General features: G+C 40.7%; 1 protein-coding gene and 1 long non-coding RNA gene across 3 annotated transcripts in view; one reads left to right on the forward strand and one right to left on the reverse strand.

The window, feature by feature from the left end:
* Positions 1 to 480, forward strand: part of LOC109303637 — a 12,458-nt gene extending 11,978 nt beyond the window's left edge. The window contains exon 3 of the long non-coding RNA XR_002099162.1: positions 110 to 480. This is a non-coding gene — a long non-coding RNA (uncharacterized LOC109303637). The remainder of the gene's footprint in view (positions 1 to 109) is intronic.
* The window catches only part of ARHGAP24 (Rho GTPase activating protein 24), a 629,348-nt gene that overhangs the window by 147,357 nt on the left and 475,932 nt on the right, over positions 1 to 6,059 (reverse strand). The gene's annotated exons all lie outside the window — the stretch shown is intronic.

The following is a 6,059-nucleotide window of genomic DNA, read 5'->3' on the forward strand; positions in this document are numbered from 1 at the left end:
GGGGGTGGGGGGGATCTTGACCAGGATCCGCCATTTTTAAACCAAACTTCTGTGTGCTGAACTTCTGTTCTGTTATGGATAAAGAGCATAATGTCTGTATCTGTTCTAGAGCGTAATGGCTGCCTCCTCAAGACAAATCACCTTGAGACCATAAGGTGACAGCAAATGGAGAGAATGGAAAGTTGCCAGCAATAACACAGAGACAAGTTACAAAAGAAGATTTTGAAGGTATCAAAAGATGATTTAAGGAGATACATAGGAAGCTTCAAACAGGGTGGGGTATAGTTAGGCTGGCTTTTGTAGCAAGGGAAAGATTTTCTAGTATAGCTACAGAACTAATCAAATTCAGAGAAGACAACCTACAGACCTGCTTGCCTTCCTCAACACGGATGGATGAATCAGGATTTTCAAGGGAAGGAAATCTATTGTTTTTCAAATGATTTGCAATTTCTTATGCTTTATCCTTTGAGTAAAAGCAATGGTGAGTTTATAAACTCTGTTTAAAGCCTGTCTTTAAGTTTATGTGGGTTTGCTTACATCTGTCTCCTGCCTCCTGAAGAGCTGAAGTGAAATGTAAAGGCTCCCATCTATGGTGAAATTCTGAAAAAAAAGGCTTTATTTAGGCTCTGAGTCAGAACTGAACCCAGAGGACAGGCAAATGGACTTGTGATTGCCGGCTCTCAGGAACAAGTGATAGAGGATATGTGGCCTGGGAAAAGCCCAAACTGAACACTCTCTCTGTTCAGCTGCCAGAAGCTTAAAACAACCAGAGACTGAGCCTGATCTCCTGAAAGCAAAGTGCTGAATAACCAACAGGAGGTGCACAGATAGATGTTGGCACAGATTCAGACACATGAATGCCCACATTTCTAGATACAGGCAATTACCAAAACACTAGTGAAAATTTGCATATCTCCATTTTGTGCTTTGGTTCTTAAGCTCGGAACATTGTTTGATCTATTTAATCATTTTAAACCAATAACTTTACAATACACCTAACGTTTCCCTTTTGCTTCCAATTCCTTTTGTCTAGGGAACAGATTGAGGGGCAAGGAGTTTAGGGTATTCTACTTAAGACCTTTCAACAAGACCATTCAACAAGCCCAGGAGACTACTGGCAGTTCCTGCCCCAAAGAGAAACAAGAAAATATTGTTAAGGGATTTGTAAAATTGTTCATAGGAGGCCATCCCAAGTTCTGAGCAGTTTGACAATCTAAGTTCACAATAAACATTTAAATTAAGTGTTAATAATATAAGCATGCATCAGCATATCAAATTAGGCTTACAGCACATGAAACTTCTTCTTTCCTCATACTCTGCCTTTCCCTCCCATGTCTGGCTAAAGAGATGGGCCTTACAACATATCATGAACATCTCTATATATGCAGACTATACTGTACCAGGGGAAAGGGCATTCTGAAGTAGAGGATGCCCTACAGGAAAGCCCCTGATCATAACACAAGGGCTCAAGTTTGAGAGCTTTCATTAACATCCATTGCAGCTGAAAGCCACAGAAGCCCAGTGTCAGAAGCTCAAACCATAAAGTTATAAAACTATAGTTAAGACACCAACACTCAGTTCCAACCAGAAACATTTAGGCTGCCACTGCAGAACCCAGAGTACCAAGGTTGTGTTACCCATGTGAAACTCCACTTAATAATTGGGTCATGGCCTTCTGCACTAGCTTAAATTTATGAGTGCTCTTAAGATGCAGCTCCATACAAATGTATATTACAGTAATCAAATCCTGAGGTGACAAAGGGCTGAATAAATGTGTGAAGCTCTGCACTAGAGTAAGAAACTACTGACTTTTTCTGGCCTTATGCAGATAAAAAGAAATAAAACAGCCATACCTTGCTACCTGGGCACCAAGGGTCTAGCATCCTAAATGCACAACTGGCATCAACAGCCCCTCAATCTATTCCCTGGACAAAAGGATGGGAAATACACTTCTTCAGCAAGGGGCACACTAAAAATTCAGTTTTAGCTTAATCGGCTTTTTCCAACCCATCAATTCTGTTTCCGTTTAGTGTGAACTGAGCCACAAGAAGCTGACCTCAAGCTCATATATACATTGGGTCAAACTCCTTTGATCCAGCCATAGGGACAGTTATGTTGTTAGCATACTGAGTATATTACAGCCTACAGCCTCTTGTTACTTCTCCAAACTGCCCCTAAAAGCCTGGAGAAATAGTGGTGGAAAAAACAGAATTTCTGTAGTATTATACTACATGTAAAGAAAACATTCAGAACAGAGGGGACATAGACCACAACTACCCTCTAGACCCTGTGTGAGAATAACAGGAAGCTATCAAAGGCAGCTTTTCCACCTCTGCCAGCATATGCAAATACCTTACCAAAACCTATCATCACAGCATTCTCTTATCTTCTCAAATATAGTAGCTGTTTGAAGAGATAAAGAAGATCCAACATATCAGAGAGTGCACATTGATCTGTTTTTACCTAATTCCGAATTTTTTGTAATTTTGGACTATAATCATTCTAGTACATGAAACAATGCAGTCTCTTTTCAAACAAAACTCCCAAAACCATCAAGGATAGTTTTGTTCAAGTAGAGACAGTTGGATCAAGATTGTAAGATTTTGTCTCATGTAGCCAACAGCATTTAAAGTATTTTAATACATTAGTTTAAAAACTCCATTGTCCCAGTTGCAGTACAAAATCATCAGGTGAAAATCCTATTCTGTCTCACGTTAGCAGCCAACTAGTGTTTAATTCCACTGGCTTCAATATAATTGCTTCTGATTTACGGTACATGAAATTAGAATTACATTACAATGTTCTTTGTATTTTCAAGATGCATACATCAGAAAATATACCAAAGACGAAAGACTGTTCTGGAAGCAGGCATGTCTCTTCACTCCTAGGCATTTAGTGGACTAAATTTAATTCTAGTTGTTTTAAATTACATGGGCTAAAGATTCTCTCCTATCAAAACTTGGAGTACTACTTTTTCCTGTTGATGAACACTCTTGAAAGTGTTCTTCTTTATCTCTTCAATCAGCAACTATATTTAAGAAGATAAGAGAATGCTGTGATGTTGCATAGTACACAGGGCCGTTTTTGCTCAGGGGCATCACAACATGCACTTTGAGTAGCAGTACTAACCAGCTGACAGATGTGAGTGAGTTGGAGACTGAAGTAACCTCTGGATAGAGGTGGAGAAGGGTAAATGTAAGGTGTGTTCTGTGCAGCAAATAATCCTTCTCCCAGTTTATGGCCAGGTGTGTGCTCTGAACTGTAGGCTCCTACAGAGCGGAGCTACCTGCTACATAGGTTGTGTTTGTGTGTGTCCTGTCTATGGCCCCCTGGAATTCCGCTCCCCTACTTTTTGCAGTGGAACCTCACTGTTTCCCTGCTACAAGCCTGAAATGTTTCCAAGCTCGTGGAGCACATGACTGAGTTTACATCCAAAAGCCTTATATGTGCCAGCTAAACCTACATTTCCCATTTTAAAATACAGACACTTAGATTTTCCCTACTTTCATTTTCTACTTATCACATCTCTCTCGTACAGGGCATTTCACAGGAGTCATTAATTGTTCCAAATCTGTCCTTAATTCCCATAAAAACACCTGTCCCCTGGTTGTAGCTTTGACTAAGTAATATTTTTTATGTTACCTTTCCTGGACTTCCCTTTTTATTTAAAACGTTGGTGCTGAAACATTTCACTTGTGAGCAATGGGGGACATAAACTGTGGTTGCTTTTTGTTCATTTTCACTCCTATGCTTAGCCCTATAGCAATTCAATCATGCCTGCTCTTTTAGAGGGAACGAAGTGTCATTCTCTTGTTATGGCTGAGAGTGAAGATAAGCCTGTGAACCCCCAGTATTGATGCTGCAGCTGGAGAGGTAGTCAGCCTCATAGTCCTCAACTGCATCCTTCAGTGAACAATAGCATCTAAAGGCTCCCATTTATTCCTAGTACTGAAAAAAACCTAGATGTTTATCTCTCTGCTATACTTGGGGCTTTTGTTCCCTTATATGAAGTTATTATTACTCCTGATAACTGACATTCTACTTTTGTTCTTTGTATGGTTGATTGGCTGTCCTTGCTGATCAGAGGAAGAGATAGTGAGTGCAAACATTACAGTAGCTGAGCCTCCTGTTGATTCAATGGTTTCAGCCTCCCTGTTGAAGCTAGATCCTGAGGCTTAAGACTTTAATGAAGTTCCCAACAGATAACTGACCTGAAAAACTGGAAAACTTCACTTTTGACAACAGCAAATGTTTATCAGTCTAAGGAGGAAATACAGAATTATTGAGCCTGGTTTTTCTCTGATATATATAATAATTGTACAACTTTGCAACTATGTTGAGTTCAGTACAAGGGGGAGAAGAATCTAAACTGTTGAGGTGTAGTTTGTTATTTTTTAACCAGAAAGATTTTATTTTGTGTTTAACTCTTAGCAGAGCTAGTCTTCTACTAGAACAATTCTATTTTGGTAAGGAATATGTTTTCACAATATTCAGTGTTTTCAGTTAAGGGCTCTGAATTAGAATAGTTCAATTATTGAACATCAGTATATGACCTGTTATGTGTCTAATTTTTCATATTAACAACACTCAAGTGGTAAAAATGCAAAGCAGAGCAATCCTGCTGTCATGTTGTACCAGTATAAATGTTCAATGAGAGCCTTGTTAAACATTAGAATGTGAACCACACAAAAGTTGATTGGCTTAGTGCTAATTTGCAGTCGCACCTTCAATTTGAGGAGCACTTCTATGGGGAGTTGCCACACCTTAATGGAACAGGAGTTGAATTGTGTAGATCAAGAGATAATCCTGTCCCAGACTGGTGTACCTTTGAGCCATGTAAGGAATGCTTTAATCCACTTAAAGGTGTTAATGTGCGGACAATCCCGGGGTTAAGTGCTTCAGGAGCCAACCAACACTAACATGTAACAAGGCCCTGACTGCACTGGGTTGAATTCTGCTCAGCTATGCCAGAAATTGTTAAGCCCTGCCGAGAAACACATATGTGATGTGACAGCTGCCGTGTGGGTGCCAAGTAGGGGATGATCTCTGCGGTCCCCCACTGCCCCGCGGGGCTCTGCCATGAGCTCCCAGAGGCCCTGCACTCCAAGTGAGTGCAGGGCTTTTTTTTTTTTTTAATGCTGTGAGGTTTGAGCCAGGCAGGGCAGCCGTGGGGGCTTCTACTGCAACTCCCCCCACCAAGGAGAAGCAGGCACAACGGGAGGAGCCACAGGAAAACTTGCAGCCACCTGGCTACGCCAGCCTCTCAACGACTGATCTGAATCTCTGAATCAGCCGGATCTGTGGTTCTGATTTGGCTGAATCGAATGGGGACAATGATTTGAATGACAGAATAGAATCACTATCCTCTGAATTGGCCCAAATCCAAATTGAATACTTCCCTATTCACACAGACCTACTGTGCAGTAGCTCATTGCTACTTGTTTATGCAAGTACTAACTGACTGTGCAGTAACAAGTGTGCAGTCTGCTGCGCATGTAGATGTGGCCACTGAGAACCAAGGGGCAATTCTCTCGTTCAAATGATAATTCACACTCTTTACAGATACAGATACTACTGTATGAGCTATGCTTGTCTTCACAATTTCGAGTTTTCCTTTTCTACTAGGAGGACCAGAAATTAGTAAAAATGTAAAATACAAAATAAAGGTCTTTGGGTAGATGTGGTATCTTTTATTAGCTCAATTAACTAGTTGGAAAAATTGTTCTTTGCAAGATTTTGGGCACAAATGCCCTTCTTTTGGCATAGGGTGAGTCAGGTGGTGTTTTGTGTGCTCTCCTAGGTGGAACAGAAGCCAATATGCAAAATGCAGGTCTCCGAAAATGCAAATGCATGGCAGTGAGGATCAGAGGGAATGGGAGATACGGCTACAACCAACAACCCTAAATACAACAAATGAATACAATGACGTAGCCCTGAGTTATGTCTAGTACTACTTGTTATTCCTGGTGACCGTTTTGATTTCTCTGCTGTCACAGTGTCTAGGGTTGCAAGAATGCTGTTTCCAAATATGGAATGGGGCAGCATAGAATCTAAACATA

Source organism: Gavialis gangeticus, unplaced genomic scaffold, assembly GCF_001723915.1.
Source record: "Gavialis gangeticus isolate Ggan-Ray unplaced genomic scaffold, GavGan_comp1, whole genome shotgun sequence".
Classification (NCBI taxonomy): Eukaryota; Metazoa; Chordata; order Crocodylia; family Gavialidae; genus Gavialis; species Gavialis gangeticus.